A 20,394-nucleotide genomic window follows, 5' to 3' on the forward strand; every position below is an offset into this window, starting at 1 on the left:
TTTCAAAGAAATGTCCTGGAAATGCCATGTGCCCTAGGACACTAAGCCTAAATTTGCTCCTCTCCTTAAGTTGTTACCCTTAACACATGTATCAACAGCATGCCTTTGCTCTTATTGACCAGCTGGAATACCACTGAAATGTGGTGGCAGTTGGTAATTAGTATTTTTAACTCTTGGGAAGTGTTTTTTATGGCAGTACTTCCTGCTGGGGTTGGTTTTAACATGCTGTCCTCACTCCTCTGGAAGGCTCACCAAGACCACATCAGATGTCAACATCTGTGCATGTGGATGGACCAAGGTCTTAGAAATGTTATCAGACTACAAGAGAACTATGAGGTCCAAATGGTCTTGTTTCCATCCAGGCACACGTTCAGCATTCTAGATTTGTGCAGTTTTCCCATCACTCTCCTCTCTTGGCAGTTTTAATTGCTAGATCAGCACATCCCCCAAGCTCCACACTATTTCTGCCCAGCCTGAGCTCTGTCTGCAGACAGGAGGGCTCTTTTTGTCTGGATCTTTGTTCTTTCAACATAATCTAAATATCACTCCCTTAACACCTGATTTAGTATTTCAACCCCTCTAATTACACACAGCGAGATTTTATCGGAAATCTGATTATTGTTTGAAAGTGTGAGCATTTCATCCCAGCCTCAGAATTGATCTATTGACTGCCTTTAAATCTCACATTTTAATTTAACATTTAACACTTTATACCTGCATTAATTACATTTCCCATGATCAATATCAACAAACACCATCCCTGACCCTCTCCTGATAGAGAGACCTTGGAGACACTGCTCTGCCAAACACTCAAGACAGCTTTGCTCTTAAACATGGACATTTACAGGGCTGATCCATCCAGTGGAAGAGGAAGAAAAAGGGAAAAGTCATGAGAAACAGCAGTAATGAGTAAGTAGCAAGTTTAATAAGCAACACCACTGGAGATGTGCAGGTACAGACTTGGCCATGGTGGTGGCACAAGGACTGGATGTAGGGATGCAGAGACTCCAGCCAGCTCCAACATCCACCTGTCCCACTCCCACCTGGCTGGAGGGCTCTGAAGCAGGGACCCAACAAGTACAGGCTCCACTGTAATTCCTGCTCACTCCAAACAGTGGGTGAGCCAGGCTTGGCCTGTCCAAGAGCTGCCTGTGAGCCCTGGGCGACAGGAAATGCCTGCCTGGCTCAGGATCTCCTGGCATTTAACCAGCCTGCAGGTCTAGCCCCCCTGTTTGCCTCCACACAGCACAACAGCAAGAGCAAAGTGCCCCTCTGATCTCCAAATCCAGCAGATCTCTTATTAGCAGACACAAACTGCACAGACTAATTAAGGAGACACCCATCATGCTGCCTTTCTGTCCAGCCACTGCCAGTCTCAGAGGTGGCTGCTCTAAGGCACTGGATCCAGTTTGCCAGGAGGACAGCACCAAATATCTTTCTCTAGGCCATGGGAAGCAGAACTGGTTGTGCCCGAGGAGGGCCAGGTCCTCCTTGTACCCCATCTGCACTGTATTTGTGTTTGTGCTGCGAGTGGAGATGGAAGATGACATTGTCCCCAGTGCTGCAGAAAACAGGAATATTTGTCCCTGAATAATTTCTCTAGCATATTAAGCACAAGTCATTCTTATGCAAAGACTGCCCTGTACAGCTGCCAAGGTCAGTGAGACCTTGCTTTATTTGCTGCATAAGGGCTGCCTGCGCAACTTTTACCTTGTACATATTTTTCCATGCGTTGTCTTAGATTTCCCTGCTGCTAGTGTCTGTGCATCTTGCTGTCTGTTCAGTAGGTCATGCTACCTTCCCTGGCTGTTAATAATAACTACCCAATACCCAGTGCTCCAGAACAGTCAAAATTCCAGCAAACCAACTCTTACAGTATGTTTAATTCAAAAGACAGCAAGAAGAACATTGAATAACAATTTTCAAGGAAAACATGCTCCACAGCTTTTGCTTACAACATCAATATGTTTCTATTTTCAGGGGGTCGTGACCTGCTATCCACTCACACAGACATCACTGTTCACATTCTAGTATCTACATACAGATGATTTTTTGTGCAAGGATTGCATTCAACCACATGGCACTGCCTGCACACACAGGCTCTGGATTACAATATCAGTGAGTGCAGTCTTCAGGAAGCAGCCAAATACTGAAGAGCCTGCATTTAAATAGATTACAGGATCTGAAAATAATTCCCTATGTTTTTTAAATTGCAGACACATTTTTACAGACTACAGCCAATAGTTACACCTAAACTAAGGATTGTCCCTCTCCCCAGTTTACTAAATTCTGTAACACTGCAGGTACAACAGTCAAATTTAGATATTCACAAAGGAAGAAAAATAGTATTTTGAAACTATCTGTACAATATCATGATACTGAAAACTCAAAGTTCTTAACATTTAGCCCAAGCAACTCCTTTGCAGAAGAACAGAATTAAGTGATCTTCCTTCAGGTCAGTGGCCATTTAAGAAAACTTGGCAACAACCTGCAGTGCTCAGGAAGCACCCTGCCTCACCCCAGCCTCTGAACCCAAATCAGTGGGGAGATGACAAACAGAAATTTCTAACACATCCCCTGATTGCCACAAGCAGTGCAGCAGAGTCCCCCAGCAACCTTGCTGGTTTATTTCCCCACACCTGATCCACCAGAGCAGCATTTGGTGCTGAGCTCCAGCTTATCAGTGTGAGGAGATCTGCTCTGGTGAGAACAGCACGCCAGGACCCCAGACAATGGATCATACATCCTTCTTCCAACTCAGAAACCAAGCTGGTTTAACCGTCTCACTTTGCCCCCCAATTTTGTTTGAACCCCATTCCCAATTTACAGCTAATAACACTAATGTCACATCACCCTGAGGGCTACAAGCTCCTTGGGGTAGAAACCCTCTTCCCCTTTACCCTGCAGCAGTCTCTGACCTTGATAAAGCTCCACAGCCCTACCAGTAACACAAACCATCCTTCAAACTTCAACACATCCTGGTGCCAGCAGGCTCTCAACTGGAGACAGGCAGCACTACAATGGGGCTGCACAGAGGGGTTAAGAAGCACTGCTGAAAAGGGATGCAAACAAGGACTCCAGGCTCTAAGCAAGCACACTCTGCTACACAAAAGGTGAGCATCACTTGTGAGCAAGAGCTGTCTGGCTGAGTGTACTGCCTTTGTTAACTGAGAAGGCTGCATGATGGAGTGGGCTAATTAACTGCATTTTACTTGGGGAAACCCACGCTTAAATCCTGGCTCTTGTCACAGTTGAAAATGAATTTAGGGACCAGAATAAAGGCCAAGATAATTTATTTTCTACAAAATTATCAAATAGGTGCCTGTACCCCGACAGAGAGGCCCAGAATTCTATGTGAGGCCACTACTGCTTATGCAGTTATTTCTCCAAATATAAAAGTTACTAACTGACTGATGTGAGTGGTGATCATGCTATCCATGCTGCTTAGCTGAACTGAGCACCCCAACATGATGAATCTCACCATCCAACATGGCCTGTGCTTCATGGTGCAGTGCCACATGGGTTGCAGGTCCTACAGGGAGGGGACATCATGCCTGACAGGATTTAAAATTCAGTTTTCATTTTCAAGGGAGTAATTTATCCCTTAACTTTGAAGAACTAAAGCACAGCTCTGGTGTAGCTCTAGTTACTTCACTGGAAAACCACTAGGACTGGTTGTGGTCCAAGGGAGCTGAGGGTAATTTCCCCACTTCCTCCCAGCTGAAGGCTGCCCAGCAGAGCCAGGAGGGAAGCAAGTACTTTCCCCATAAAGTAATTCTCTATTTTTACCATGCTAAGAAAGTTTTTTTCATTTGGAAACTAAAACTCCTGCTACAGAAAGAAGCTAAGCACCCTCTTCCTTTCTGATTTATACCACAGAAGTGTTCATCTAATCAAATCAGCCATTTTTTCTGAGAGGAATCATTGTGGAAAAAAATGAGAACAGCAGACCAGCTCCTGAAGGTCTCTGGGCAAGAAGCTGAGATAAATCACATTCCTGACCCTGAAGGTGGCATGTTCCTCCATACTACTTTTGCTGTGTCACCTCACCCATCCCAAAGGACAGAGATCCCTGGTGTCAGAGCACTTGTGAGAGCAACATCCTTAATGTGCAAGCAGCAGCTAATGATCATGAAGCAGAATTTTGGGCACAATATATGCAATACTGTACAAAATATGCAATATGTTCTACCAAAGTATGGGGTTAGTGCTTCTGAAGTGCCATCACCCTCCTCTTTCCTCCTCTCTCAAAAAAGAGACAGCCTCCAACATCCTCAGCTACCTGCACAACTGAATTTGGGCAAGACACAATGGAGGTCAAAAGGAGCACAGAAACATTTTCTGAAGCAGCTTCCAGCACATAATGCTCCAGCATACAGCACAGCTCAGCAACAGAGCACCTTTCATCTGCACCAAGCAGGAGACCCAGACACTTAACCCTCCAACACAACAAAGTGAGGGCTGGGTGTTGTCATCACAGCAGGGTTTTACACCAAGCCAAAGGTTTGTGTGGGAGGCTTCCCTTGAACAGCAGAAGAGGAAAGCTTAAGTCAAACTTGTATCCAAAAAGTCAGACTCAGTCAGAAGACTCCCATGAACTGGAGCAGCAGCCACAGAGAACTCGGGAACCAGGAGGTCCCTGCTCCCAGGCACAGCCAGATTCCCACGGCCAACCCAAATTCTGCAAAGAAGGGCCACACATCTCCCTCCACTGTTATCTTTAAATCCTCTTTACTCTGCAGAGCTATTCTCCACCCTCCTTCCCTTTTAATCAGCCCTGACCTACAGATGTCAGCCTCATTTCGGCTAAGTCAACACAACTGCCACATCTAGGATGCTGTTACAGGGAAAAAACCTTACACTCCTGGCTGGGCTCCAGAGTCTACTTCTTGGTCTAGACCTGACCTCGTTCCTTTTCTGCAAACTTAATCCTACACCTTAAGGGCACAGGGAACACACAGTGACTCCAACGTGGGCCTGTCTGTGCTCTCTCCCCTTCAGCCTGCAGAGACTCTTTTGATCACCCTACACAAATACCAACCATTATTGACAGGAGGCTCCCTCAGAACTGATTGTTCTTAAAACCACACATGTTCAAAAGCCAAAAAGCAACACAGTACTTTCTGTGTTGTTTTTGTTTCTTACAAAATCAAAACACACAGTACTTTCTGAAAGCTGAATCCTTACCCTAGAGCTCACCCAATGGGACATGAACCTTAAATCAATGGTCCCCAAAGTTTCCTCAGAAGCAGCTCTGGCCTCACACTGAAACCATTGCCAAGTTTGGTATATCCAGCTTCATCTAAAGGTTAGAATGAAAAAAAATAATTTATTCCCAATGCCTCTGTCATGGGCAGGAATATCTTCCACTAAAACAGGCTGCTCAAAGCCCTGTCCAACCTGGCCTTGAGCACTTGTTCATCTTTTGTCAGAAACAGAACTCAGGACACCAGCTGAACACAAAGGACTTCAGCCAGGTACCACAGCTCAGTGACCTGCTGCAGTGCTATAGTCCAAGAGCAGGTGGGGACACCTGGTCCCTGCTGTCCCCACCCCATGTGGCCAACATGCAGGAGGCACAGGCTAGAGATGGATGGACAACAGCTCGTCCTGTCTTGCCCAAACACACCACACAAACAGGGTATCAGCACTGAGTGGGATCCAGCTCCTGCACTCCACCTGGCGACCCAAAACCCTCACATAATATCAGTAGCAGCAGTGGGAATATCAAACCACAAATAAGGTATTAGTAGCTAATTTGTTATCTGCTTATTCCAAGAAGGCAGCTAGCTGTGGATTCCACCTTCAGGCAACAAGGCAGGTTTTTTAGGTCTCAAAAACATCTGCAGAGTGCTTTGTTAAGTGTTTGTGGGCGATGCTCGAAACCCCAATTATCTGTAGCTGACACGATGCTGAACCAATACTCTCCTAATTCACAGGAGCTGTAAAAGCAAAACTCCATCAAGGCTAGGAAGAGCCTTTGGATCAAATTGTCTGAACTCTGAAACAGTCCTTGACTATGTGCTGCAAGAAATCCTCCATACAAACACACCTTTCATATTGTGGGAGGAGGAGGGGAGGGAGAGAAGAAGAGATTAAAACCAAAAGCCAGATCCTCAGGTAACAGAAAAATCAGAGTTCTCCCTCAGTTTACAGTACCACAGATTTGAGCCAAAGGTGCTTTTCAAGTCCTTTCATGAGATATTTTAATTTTTCTACCTGCTATGTGTGCAAGCTAGGCAGTGCTTTTCAGACAAATTATTTATTCAGCTTTACAGTGACTAACCTGAATTTCCAGACTGCTTCAAAAGAAAAAACTGAAGCATTTCTTTACAAAAGGCAAAGAGCATTAGATTTCCTCCCTCCTTGTTTTTCCTTTTCTTTTTTCCTCCATCCCTCAGCTGAAACATCTCTACCTCTCATCGAATAAATAAACAAATTATGTATCTTTCCATAAAAATATGATCTTCTCTTCACCTCTATGCCAAAAATGTGCTGACAATTCTTTTTTCTTTTATTTTTCTTTGCTGATGCTGCTTAAAATGGAAGAAATTCCTTTCCTATATTTTTAAATTGATTTTTCAGTTTAGCTACATACATGAAAAAAACCCCAGCAAGTCTTACATCACTGGCTGCAGTGTTACAACATGGAATAAACTGAACACCATGGGATTACCATGGGCTTGGCATTAGTGGGATACCCTAGGAAAAAAAGCCACAGCCAAAAGGAAATTACAGGGTCAGTGAAAGTGGCCACCCTGTTGCATGAACTGCCTCAATGGCACTCCCCAGTAAGTAGCATCACAACACTTATCTACAATTAAGGCTTTAATCCAGGCCATGAACTGAAGGACCAGTTCCAAAGGCATGGACTCACCAGGATCCATTTCCTGGCACCCAGGGTAGGTGTCCTGAGGACAGGGAGCTCAGATAGCACACACCTCTCTTCACCATGCCCTCACTATGTGCCTGCCACAGGGGAGGCAAAGTCACAAACAGCAGGTCTGGTTTAAGGCAAGGTTTAAGGTTCTTTAACTGCATTGCATCAGGAGTAAGCTCCAATTCTGTGATGTAGAGAGTGGATGTACATTTCCTTGGGTGGAGATGCCCTCTACTCAACCCAGCCTAAGACCTTCACTTACATGGGGCTGTGATTAGGGGATTCAGGTCATAAGCAAGCAGATCTCACGTTTTAATTCTCTCTCTCCCTGGTTTTGGTTGCCTGGATCTCCAGGATGAGCAACATCACATTCCTACAGAGAGCTGAGCTCGCGTGCAGCAGCTCTCTCCCTCAGAGGAGGGGAATGCACGAGGCTGATCATGATAACCTCCCACCCAAAGATGTCTGATGTGCTACAGCACTCCTTCCCCACACTGAAAGCTCCAAACAACAATCCTAAAGCCAGTCTTGCCTCCTCACCTCCACAATCCAGCTAACAATACTGCATCCAATTCATCAATACCATTGCATTTGCACCCCCTCTCTTGTAACCATCCAGAAAGTTGTGTATTCAAAACTACAGCAGCCTGCACCCTCTCATTCTTTCAGTTCCCTCCTGAGAACCTCTTTGGCAACACACAGGTTCAAGACCATCCTAAAACCACCCACAAAAGGACATCAGATTGCAGCCCTTGTTTCACTCTCCTGTAAGCATCTTGCAGGATTAACCCCTTGCTAAATGATCTGGGACGATGGTAACACAATCTCAGATTTGCTGTTTATTTGTGGCAGCTTTCACTACCTGCAGATGCTGTCCAAAAATACAGGAGAAAAATGTGTGCCCTTGGGAGCTCAAAGTATAAAGGCAGAGGTCAGGAGAAACACTCTGTTCTTATTAATGCAGTTCTACAGAGAGCTGGGGAAAAAAAAGAAGCCATGTCTGTATGCTTCTCAGAAGCAGATTATGGTTAATAATACAAAGATTACTGACATTAAATGAATTTAAATTCATTCTTCTATCATTCAGAATATTAAGGTTTTTTACCTTCCTCCCAGAATCACTCCCATTTGTAGTCAGACTCACTTTCTGCCTATCACAAAGTTATTATATTTGGACAATAATCACCACAGTGGACTTCTCCCCCTTGACACTTTTGTTGTATTAGGAGTTTTATAAAAAGCAGTATTTGTAGCATTACTTCAACCTAAAAAAAATAGGATAGGATGCTTACAATTGCTGCATAAATCTCTGAAGATGTTTCTGCAATCCTAATGGGTTCTTTGCCTATCAACAGGCAAGGGGAAAGTCTCACTTGTGCTGTAGCAGTGTCACTCCTGCAGACAGAACAAGTGGTGCTCAGCCCTGGGCTGTGCCAGGGAGAGAGAGCTGGCACTCACCAGTGTGGAACATGCCCCAACACCAGCACGTGTCACAGGCACATGGGACCAACAAAAAAGTATCTGTTGCTGGTCACCAAAACTTGATTTTAAATTCCAGTTGCTCCTCACTAATGTTCAGATTCAAACTGAAGACACTGCTCTGCACCACCCCACTAAGAATTTAATGGTTTTACAGCCAGCATCAGCAAACTGAAGATGAAGCACAATAAGAGCAGCAAAGCCAAACAGATTTATTTTCACGAGAAAAAACTCCTTTTGAAATTTAAGTTCCAGTTCAACTCTAAAATCCCTCTCTCCCCAGTCATCATGACACTGACAGAAGTATCTGAGGATGCTCAAGAGAAAGCCATCAGACAAGCCAGCCACCAGTCCTGTGTTTGCTGCTGAACACCACGAATGACTGCGCTAAAAACGCGTCTCACAAGTGTTTGAATTTTCCTGAGAGAAAGGAAACCTCATGTAAAAACCTGCAAATCACTGCCAGTCAGTCCCAAATCTGGCATGTTTGGCTGGATTGTGGCATTCCCCACTTGCTCTCCTGGTCCCTACATTGGGAAATCAAGCCAACACAAACCAGAATCAGTGGGCAGTTGTCTGAAATGTTGTGTATGGTGAACTGCCACTGCATGGGATCAGTCCAACTCTACTGTCCAGTCCTTTTGTTTCAAAAAGGGAATTACTGCTGCTAAAAGGCACCTGCCTTAGCTCATGGCCTTATGCAATTGATGCTCTAAGCATTTTTTAATTAAATCAGTACATAATTATTAGAGTGTTTTACTGAACCAAAAAACCCAGCACCTTGCAAAAGGCTGCTAGAGACTGACTCACCTCACCCATGCAGACGCTGTCCTGCAGCACTGGGCATCCTCCAGCTCTGCTTTCACCACCTTTTCCAGCTGACCCAAGCACAGGCTGCATTGGCCAGGTATCATTCCTGCCCTCTCCCTCAGCCATGACAAGCATTCATGGCAAAGCAGAGGAAAGAAGAGAGCAGCAGTGAGGAAAGAACACACCTTTCAGTGCCAAAAAGCATCTGAAGCGTGTGAAGGAGCAGGCTTAGCTCCTCGTGGCACCCATGAAGCCAAGAGCACTGGGCACAGCCTGGGAGCTCAAGCCTTGGCCATGTCCCATTGTCAAGAGGTTTCCCCCTCTGGTCCCAAATCCACACATTCCCCACAAGATGTTCCAAGACCTAGGGGAAAGCTTTATCATGTAAGCTGGCATGCAAAATGGTGTCACCACCCAGCCAGGGGCACCTACGACAGTCTCTGCACCTGGGCTGAATTTAGAAATCCAGTATCTTCAGAAAAACAAGTGGGTGGCACTGCACAGAAAATAAATAAATCTGTTATTAAACACATGAGAAGCTTCCCTGTACCTTATTAATAGATCTCAAGGTCTTGTCAGAAGGACAACCTTCCATCTAACACAGGGCACAGAATGAATTTGGCATTTGGCAACAGCACCCTCATTCCAACCTTGGTACCTGAGCATCAGCTACTGAATGAGTCATATTACAACACAGTCACCAGAGCTGGAAAGTCCCCAACCCAGCAGGTCTTCCCCTTCAGCAAGGTTCATAAAACCTCATGCAGAATCCACCCTACATGCCATATTCATCTCCACAGTCTCAGAAGAAATGTGGATCACAGCTACTCAACCCACTGCTCTGTCTGAATGTCCCTGAGAATCATTATGAAGGTGGTCAATCCCATGAGAGAGCCACCCAAGAGAGGTGCCCTGGGCAGACAGTCCAAGGGAACATGCAGGGCAGGCATGGGGAGGAGTGGGGATAACCAGCCTGCACTTGTGAGCAGGGGGGAGAGGCTGGTTGCACCCAGAGGCAGCAGGGGAGGTGTCACCTCACTGAGGAGATGCAGGAGGGAAGGGGCTCCCTGATCATCCTGCAGGAGAGCAGCCCACTCTGGTTTCCTTATTTACATGACCTGAAGTGCAGCTTCCTCAGGCACCTTGTGAAAGGTGCTGCTTCATTAGCCAGACCACGCCTGGGCACTTGGGACAGCGCCAGCCTGAGCTCGTTACCGAGGCTCTGCTTAACGAAGGGCACTGGGGCTGTCACACCAAGTGCTTCACTGAGTAATTAGTCAAGGCAAATTCATCAGTGATGGACTTGGAACAAGCAGAGTACACGGAATGGAGGTGTATGTTTGAGGATCCAGGATTCAAGTGCAAACACATGGTGGAGATGGCAGTGCCAAAACCTGGGCAGTCTGAGGGCATGGAGGTTTCACAAAACACCTCTGCACTCTGACTTCCTCAGTCAGACACAACTCCAGCATCTGGAGGCTTAAGAGAAAGGAGGATAAACCACCGTAACCCTGCTACTGTTTCATTTCTGTGCTACTGTTTCTTTTTTGTATTTCAAAAATAACTTCACTGAAAAGTATCTGAATGCAATACAAGCCCCCCTGGGCCAGCACTGCTTATTACTATTTATATAAAAATGTTCAGACTATAAAGGAGCCCACTGACACCTCGTATGGCCATAAAAAGATTTATCCATCCTGACTTGCTGCTCCAGAGTAGGAGATCCTACAACTGAGCAATTTAGGAAGAGTGACCAGCATTGATTAAGAGTTTTAACCAGATTTCGGTGAGAGAAACCCAAACAACTCTGCTGCCCAACCAGGGAAGAGCCTAAAGAGCCTGATTCTTTCTTCTCCATCATGTGGAGATGGCCTGTAGCAGCATTTTCCATGCTGTGGACTAACCTGGTGCTCTGAAGAACAGCTCCCAGCAGTCAGCCATGGCTCAGAGCTTGTCCTTTACCAGGCAGGATTTCCCATCAGTGACAAGGGGATGTTTTACAGCTCACCATTCCCACCTTTAGGACCACTTTAACAACTGGTCCATCAACCCACACAGGCTCCTCCCAGCATCACAGACCTGCATTGCACAACCACACCTCACCACCACACAGCCCCAGAACCTTCCACCAAAACATTACCAAACGCTTCAGGAGCACTAATGAATTAAATCCAAGCACATCCCAATTAACTCCAGGAGCAGAGAAGCAGGCTGAGGTGCACCCACCTCCCTGCAAGCCTGCTGAGGAACCAGGCATGGCAGACAGACCTGCCAGCTCCCTCCCTCTGCTCAGCTACAGACCTGTGAGATATTTCAAAGGCTCTTTCCAAAACAGAGGGAAAGGAGACAAAAGAAAAAGCTTTCTGTTTTCCTTGAAAAGCAGGTCGTGCAACAAAGAAAGTGCTAATAAAGGTTCCACCATCCAAATTAAAAGTCAAAGGCAGCAATGAAGTGCCTCTGAAATATAAGAAACACGTTGTGCACGGTGTAAAATTTATTGCTGCCTAGCAGAACGAAGCCAAACATCTTAATATGGAAAAACACCGCTTCTTTTGACCCAAACAGATTGGGAACAGGAAGTAAAAACAAATCACCCAGCTGTGGCCTCCCCACACTGAGAGGAGCAGCAGCCAGTGCTTCCTGCCCACCCTCGCCCTGCCCATGGCTGCCAAGAGCTGCACACTGTTTGCTCAGGGGCCAATCCCACCTCAAACAGTTTGTTACTAAAGCTGTTGTAGGCAAGATCAGGCCATTACTGAAGGGGATTCAGCTGGGAAGAGCCAGGAAAATGGAACTGCAGGAATCACCCCAAATGCTGCATCCATTTGCAAGCTGCACAGGAACAGGCTCCCCTGCAAGGAGATTCCTCTTCTTTCAGTGGCTCTACATTTTCCTGACAAATTCCTGACTCAGGACAGGCATATTTCAAGAGTTAATTTTGGTTTTACTACATCATCACCAACAAACCCTGAGAAATTAAGTCAAGCCTCAATTGGCTCAAAACATAATTGCATTTCTCTTAAATAATAGCTTTGCATTATTTCTTTTTTTTTTTTTTTTGAGCTCGTGCATATTACATTCTAATTATATTTTAAAGCTTTCATTTGCAGCTACAGGAATAACCCAGAAAGACATACAGATGAGCTAATTTTCAAATCATCACTTGACAAAGGACATGAAGCTTTAAAAAAAGTGACACATAGACCAAAGGACTTGGAAAAAAAATAGAAACATGCAAAACTGAAAGTCCATTATCTCTTTGGTTAAAGCCAGTAACTCAGTGCTAAAGAGAATGGCTTTAAGACCTCAGCAGAGCAAACACTGAATATCACATACGTAATGCAGCAGAAAATGCCATTTACACAAATGCTACACACTGAACAGCAGCTCAGAACCTGGTATTCTGACTAACATTCTGCTTTCAGCAAATCTCATAAGTATAATTTTTATCAGCTCAAGAAGATTTTTCCTACAAGATTTTAAAACATTACATGCCAGGTGTAGAATACTTCATAAAGCAGAATTAGATTTTTGCCTTGCGTGATTTTTAAAATATATATATATATTTAATAGCAACCAGCAAATTACAGCCATTAGTACAACACTGCCTTCACAGCAGATTTATGACAGCATTACCAAAAGCAGAATTTTATTCAACAACATTTCTGCATAACACAGACATCTGCAGAACCAAGGGGGAAAAACACACATAAGCATGCACAACCACACATTTTGTGCATTACCATCCAAGACTTTTACAAGGATGGGTGCTTTGTGCCACTGTTCTGCAAGACAGTACCCTGAGCACGCACAAGGGTATGGCACACTCTCCTGCACACAGTGACCTCCAGTCCTGCCTCATATTCTTTTAAATCCCTCACCTTCATGCTCATAAATACAGCTTTGGCAGAGGAGCTGCACTGCAAGGAAGGAAACTCACCCCACACTCCTGTTACAGTGCTACATGAAATCTTCCTCCCTCTGCCCCAGCAAAAATATCCAAGTTTATCATGCCGAGGAAAGAACAATAAGTGGGAGTCCGAAAAGTCAGAAGTACCGCCAAAAAATCAGAGCTCTTTCTCAAAAAAAGGCCCTCCCTTAGGAAGCCTGCCAATCAAACCTGATCACGAGGCTGTTTTCCGAGGATGAATAGAGTTCTTATTGACACAGCTTATGTCTGCAGCATGCAGCCCTCCACAAGGCTTTCAAGAGCAGATCGGATTACACAGACACATTCTCTCTGATTTTATGCATTCAGAAGCCCTCAGACATAAAATACCCGGCTCAGAAGGCCACTGCTTTTTCAGCTCGCTATCGGCCTACGTGCTTTTACAAAAAAAAAACCCTAAGCAAACAGATCCTGGCACCTCTACTTGGGCTCCCAAAGCCCTCACCCTCACTCAGCAGGGCCTTATAATTTGCAGGCCAAGCCACAGATTTGCTCCATGTGAATAATACAAGACGACTCATTCCCATGGTGAGTACTTAGCATCAAAATGAGAGAAGGGAAAAAACAAATATCTGCTGACACCATTTAAAATGGGAGACGATAACATCGCTCTGGGTAGACAATCCTTCCTGGAAGATGGCATGGAAAAAGGGGAGGATGCACACCTTTTAAAAGAACAACATGCACTGCACAGCTTAGCAGGGAAGAGGTGAAGAACTGCAAAAGCATCACAAGCAGAAATTCAGGTAAATCATCTATCTAGGGGCAGCACTTTGCACACATGGAAATCTGGAGAAAACAAACTAAAAGGATCCATTTATACAATTTCTATACTTAGGGGGCACAATAAGGAATCCCATTTCAGCAGCAGACACAGATGGAAAACCTGGGAAACCCGTGGTGTTGTATTAGAGGTCAACAGAGAATTACAAAATGTTTTATTATAAATGCTCCAGCTTAAAGACTGAATTTCAGCAAAGAGACCAGTTTGCCTAAATCATATGACAAATTAGAACCTGAGCACTGCCCTAGAGATGGATGCATGCACTGCCCAGAGGTCTGGAACTAAAAAGAAGCTCACAGTTCCCCCGCCTCCAAAAACCAGTCTAAAAAGCAAACCAGTACATTACACATGGGTAAGTGGATCCCTACCACCTAAAAAGGAACTCCTGCATCAACTCAGCCACGCTGAATTGAAACTTCTCACTGAAATATTACATATGGCAAACACAGCAAATCAAGCAAGCTTGAGCTTCAGAGCTTTTAAGGGATTTTAAGAGCAAACACACACACTGCTCAATAAAGACATCCTCTCTTCCCTGCTTCCAGGCTGCAGTCGTTCCCCAACCAAGATTTTCTAGCATTTTGCAGAAGATTTTTCTCACATTTTCCTGATGGCTGCTAGGAGGCTGGAGCTGGGCAATGGAAATGCAAGATGCCATGTCTGTCTGACGTGGCAGTTCTTTGGTTGGATGTCTGCACTGTTCTCAAAGCCCACCAAGAGAGCCACCACTCCTATGACTACCTTTGAATATTGAGATCTAACCAAACTGTGCTTTGCAGTGCTCAGCCTCCCTCTCAGTGAGCAGCCTCATGTTTTTATACTCAGTCTCCACATGTGACTTCTAGTATGTTCATGGTCCAAAAAGCTTGCTCCTATGAATGCTCCATACTCTTTCCCAACACATCTGAGTCATGCAATGGTTCACGCCACCAACAAAGCCAAGTTGTAACCACCAGCACAGGAGGGGTGTCCTGCTGTGGGCATCAGTCACCAAATCCCAGCTGTAGATTCATCATCTTCACGTGTGCCTGCATTAGCCACAAAGAGAATTTTTATTTGCTTTCAGGCTGCTGACTGAGCTGCAGGAACTGGTGACCAGGCCAGCCGTGGTTTCACTTGTGCCTTTAGGAAAATCCAGACATTAGCAATGCAGTTCTGCCATGGCCCGGCCTCCTCCTGTCCTGCCTGGGCCCCCCAAGTCCTTGTGCCAACACAACCATTTCTGTGGCCACATGGAGAAGCTGAGTGATGGCTAAAATGAGCATCCTTTTTTCCTTGCTATTCTGCAAGATTATTCTTAAATTACACGGACAAAAGAGGCTGGAGGAAAAGGCCAGAAGCAGGACCACTTGTACAACAGCACCAGCTTCAAAATTGATTTGCAAGCTATGCTGCAAAAAGCAAGAAAGCCATCCTCTCTCTCTGCAGTCACAAGTTTTTGAGTTGCACTTTGAGATTCCCTTAAACAGAACAACCCCTCAAAACTTCACATGTGATGGCATCATAAGTGCAAAATTCTAAGCTCCACATATTCCTCTTGCCAAGATGGGACAAGCCCAGGAGAAAATTTCTAGGTCTGTAAAATTCTAAGAATAACGTGTAAGGCTTATGCCAGTCATTCCCTAACACAGAATAAGAAGGCAGAGAAGGCCCCCATTGATGTGGAACTGGGCACAAAAACCACTATAAAATCCTCTGTGTGGATTCAACATCTCAGAGGGACAACTGCCCAGCACCCCTACTGTGAGTAACCTTCCTGCAGCACATGGTCCAGCACTGGAGGGAGGAATGGCAGATTCAGATGCACTCCCTCTTCCCCCATGTGGGTCCCTCACAGCAGTGGAAAGGATGTGGCACCCTGAGTTCTGCTGACCTGGCCACATGCTGCAGGAGGCTGAGCAGGACAATTTACAGCACTGTGGAGCTAATTTCCTTGCTGACCACCAGGTCTGCTTTGGGCCCCTGCCAACACTTCCCAAAAGGCCCATAAGGCAGCACCAGATCTGCAGCAGCCACACAGCTGTAAACAAGCTGAACCAGGTGCACACATAAAATTCAGCTGCTCTTAGGAAGGCCAAGTGAGCCCAAAGTAGACTGCTCCTCCTGCTGTCACCACACCCCAGATTACCTGAAGCTTCAGCACAGTCCATTGTCTTTGAAAAAGAAATACTCAAAACACTGAAATAGTTCTCAAAACTTTTCTGGGCCATCTCTACTTTAAAATGACTTCGTTTAAATATGTGCCATGTCTATATATACACACACACACACACCAGGGGAAATCAGCACCCGTGAGCAGAGCTGGTGCCCACACACTGTACCCTGCACAGCCCCCAGGTCTGCCTGTGCAGCTCCACACCAGAACAACCCCACAGCAAACCAGAGCAGCCTGAAACCACCCCAGGAAGATCCTGCCCCACTGGCAGGAGCACTGAAAACACCACAGTCTGCAGGCTCTCCACCAGACTTGCTACCACTCATCTTTCTTGGGGTATGGAGAGTAATGGGGGCAGGGAAGTTTTAAGACCAAATTACAGAGTCCTTTAAGTCCTTCACTTCTGCACAAAGCTGAACCCCCAAGTCCCCCATTCAGGATTTTCCTCCCTCCCAAGACCGAGATGCATGATTTGGATGTTCCTTAGTAAATTAAGCTCCAAGGAGCAGGACTGTGCCATGTAAGGCCTTTCTCCAACCTAGAAAGCAGCACCATTGCAGCCTCCACAATTACCTTAACAGCAAAACGCCCGCAAGGAGGACCCATAGGGGGAAAACATCTCTGCAACCCCATGGAAGCTGCTCTGTGGAAACTTTAACTGCATTACTTCTGCTTCTGTATAATCCCAGAATAACTAGCTTAATTCAGACTGATCCAGCGCAGACACCCGAGTTTCAACATGGTATAGACTATAACCTCACTCTAATTACAGGATCATGTTACATGTCCAACAACTGCTGCAATTTAGTCTTGCCTGATACACCCCAGCTGAAAATTGCTCATCCCACCTCTTACTCTCTTACTTTTTGGCAACCTTTGAATGGAGGCAGGGATACCTCGCAACACCTCAGCATCTAACACACTCGCACCCCAAGCCCCATAAAGATTAAGTCATTATTTCCTTGCAGTAACAAAGGCAATGACTTCCATCAGTGCAGAATAAACTAGTTTTAGGCAAATAGCACAGACACGACACTACTGTTCATACACTTCTCTATGCAAACGCAATACGGGATTACAGCTATGAGCCAAAACACCACGAATTCGCACATCACTTCCCGAGCCCGCTGCTGATCGCACACGGAGCCTATCTGAGCAAGAGGGGAGTTTCTCAGAGGCAAAAGCTGCAGGACCAGGCAGCCGGACTTTCACTACCTCAAACGGCAGTGGGCATTCCTTACAGCAGCGCACGTCTTGCCTTTGAGCTCAAAGCTGCATCCGCGGCTCCCGCTGCCATGAAACAGGAAGGTTTGTGCCTCGCTCGCCCGCGCCTGAGCCGAATGCTAACAGGTCTGCGCCTCGCGTCAGCTCCGCCAGCGCCTCATGCTCGGCCGGGGAACGCTCCGCTGCCCGGGCGGACGAGCTGTCCGGCCATGGCTGGGCGATGATTCAGCAAGGGGGTGGCTCCCGGTGAGAAGGCACACCTCCTGCGAGCTGTCACACCGCGGGGCCGGGGCAAAATGGGAGAGAGAACTTGCTCTGTCTATCATGGCTGCACTTTTCAAAATGCGTAACCTGGCCTGCTAGGGGCGAGGGGGGCCAAGGGGAGAGGCGGGGAGGGTGTGTGTTTCCATCAGCAGGCACATGGGAATAATTGAAGGAAACATCTCGAGGCTTTTACCGATGGCACAAGTAAATGAAGGAAAAGAAAAAGAAAGGGGAAAAAAAAAAAAAAAAAAGCTAGACACTTCGGGAGCCAGCATCAACTTCGCCAGGCTGTGTTCTTTGTTTCTAGGCAGATTCCAGTGCGGTGGCAAGAATGAACAAATGCGCATGTCTTCATAAGAGTCAAAAAAAAAAAAAAAAAAAAAAAAAAGGAAAGAAAAAAATCCCCCCTCCCCTCCGGCCCCTCTCTCGCCGCTGCGGCGGCCGGAGCCCTCCGGAGAGTTTGGGCTGCTTTTCCAGAACTAAAACTCCGCTTCCCGCTACTCGGAGCAGGGCTTTGCCACGCTGCCAGGAGTCCGGGGGTACGGCAGCGCCTGCAACACTTTCGGCTGCAAAAATTAGTTCTGGTGTGGGCTTTGTGATTTTTTTTTTTCCTATTAAAGAACAGAACGCCGCCCCCGCCACGCTCGTACCGCGCCAGCCACCCTCCGCAGCCGCCCGCCGGAGCGGAGCGGAGCCCGGGCCCGCCGCCGCCGCCAGACAAAGGAGCGATGCGGAGCCGCGCCAGCACCCGCGGCCAGCCCGCCTGCGCTGCTCCCGGGACAGCCGCCCGCGGGACCGGGACCGGGACCAGAACCAGCCGCCGCCGCGCCCCCTCCCCGGAGCGCGCCCCCCGTCCCCGGGCACCCACGGCTCGGGGGGGCACCGAGCGCCCCGCGGCCGCCCTGGCCTTACCTCGCAGCGGCGGCGGCGCTCGCAGGCAGCGGCGGCCGCTCCGTGCCACGCGCGGCGGCGCGGGGCGAGCCACGGGGGCCGGTTTAGCGCGGGGGCCGCCTGCGCGCCGCCATTTTAACGCCTCCCGCCCGCCCTCCGCCCCCCTCACCCCCCTCTCCCCGCGGCCACGCGCGGCGTGGAAATGCCACCCAGAGTGTCCCCTCGTCCTCCCCGTCCCCTCCGCCCCCCGTCCCCGCCGTTACATTGACGCAGCGGCTCCTGGTCGCCGGGCCCGCCGCGGCGGAGCTATAGCAGCAGGGCAGCAGCAGCAGCCGCCGCCGTCGTGGCCCCTCCGCCGCCGCCTCCCGCCGCCGGGCGCACATGGTACGCTCCGGGGCCGCGCCGCGCCCCGCCGGCCGCGCGCGCCGCCCGGCTGCTGCCATGGCAACCGCCCCGCGACCCCCGCCCCGCCGGGACCCGCGGGACGCGCCCGGGGCCGCCGCTCCCGCCGCGGTGTCCGCGCATCTGCCCCGGCCCCGCCGGCACCCGCACCTCTGCCCGGCCCTGTGCACGGAGCCACCGCGCTCCCGCACCGAGCCCACCTGTCCCCAAAGCCGCCGCCACCTGCTGAGCGGCTGCACCGCCACTGTCCCCAAGGCACCGCCATACCTCCCGGCCGTGTCTCCTCCACCCCCAGCTGTCATCACAGCTCCCTGGCGTGTCCACGCCGTCCCCAAGGCCACCATCGCACCTCCCTGGCATGTCCCCTGTATCCCTGAAGCCACCATCACACCTCCTTGCTGGGGCTCCGCTGTCCCCAAAACCACTGTGACACCCCCCCCCCCACTGAGAGGCTGCATCCCTACTGTCCCCACACTGTCATCATGTATTCCTGCTGTGTCCCCTCTGTCCCCAAAGCCACCATCATACATTCCCACTGTATCCACACTGTTCCCAAAGTCACTATCACATGTCCCCACTATGTCTCTGCTGTCTTCAAAACTGCCATCACACCTTCTTGTTGTGTCCCCACTGTCCCCAGAAACACCATCACATCCACCCTCTAAGGAGCTATAGTCCCGCTGTCCACAAAGCCACCATGATACCTTCCCACTGTGTACCCTCAGTCCCCAAAGCCACTGTCACAACCCCCTGGTGAGGGGCTGAATCCCTACTGTCCCCAAACCACCTTCACATATCCCTGCTGTGTCCTCTCTGCCCCCAAAGCCACCATCACACCTTCTTGTGTGTCCCCACTGTCCCCAAAGTCACCATCATATCCACCCGCTGAGGGGCTGCATCCCCACGGTTCACAAAGCCATCATTCCCCCCATTGTGTCCCTGCTGTCCCAAAGTCACCATCACATACCCCCCACTGTGTCCCCTCGATTGCCAAAGCCACCATTACACCATCCTGCTCCGCCTTCTCTGTCCCCAAAGCCACCATCATATGCCCCCACGGTGTCCCCACTGTACCCAAAGTCACCATCATGCCTTCCCACTCTGTACCCTCTGTCCCTAAAGCCACTCTTTCATGTCCCCACCATATCCCTGCTGTTCCCAAGGCCACTACTACACCTTCCCTCTCTGTTCCTGCTGTCCCCAAAGCCACCAGCACCTCCCCATCCTTATGTCCAAATCCATCACTGCACCACCCTCACTGAGGGGCCATATCCCCGCTGTCCCCAGGCAATCACCACATCCCCAAACACATCTCATTTGCCCTCAAATCCGCACCACATGCTCCCATCGCCGAAACTGCTGTCACTCCATCCCCCCGAGGGGCCGTGTCCCTGCCGGGCTCGGCCACCCTCACCTGGGCAGCGGCGCGGCTCCTCCACGCTGCAGTGCTCATTTTCACTCCTGTTTTGCAACACAAGATCGCGTACGCCAGGACAGTCGCGAGGGAGAGTAGGCGCAATGTGAAGCAGATGAGCGAGTAAATCATGAAGCCGCCG

General features: G+C 48.4%; 1 protein-coding gene across 10 annotated transcripts in view; it reads right to left on the reverse strand.

Annotated features, from left to right (window-relative positions):
• The window catches only part of MBNL3 (muscleblind like splicing regulator 3), a 93,494-nt gene extending 73,225 nt beyond the window's left edge, over window positions 1-20,269 (reverse strand). For 2 of the 10 annotated variants that reach the window (XM_063170699.1, XM_063170692.1), the window contains exon 1: window positions 17,273-17,439. The gene's annotated coding sequence lies outside the window, so the exon portion shown is untranslated. Of the gene's footprint in view, window positions 1-17,272; window positions 17,440-18,457; window positions 18,513-18,699; window positions 18,787-20,252 lie in introns of those variants that run through there. The other 8 variants (XR_010029756.1, XR_010029757.1, XM_063170696.1 and 5 more) reach the window with 8 other exon arrangements.
• Window positions 20,270-20,394: the final 125 nt, after the last annotated feature.

The sequence above is a fragment of the Melospiza melodia genome, chromosome 16 (genome assembly GCF_035770615.1).
Source record: "Melospiza melodia melodia isolate bMelMel2 chromosome 16, bMelMel2.pri, whole genome shotgun sequence".
NCBI lineage: Eukaryota > Metazoa > Chordata > Aves > Passeriformes > Passerellidae > Melospiza > Melospiza melodia.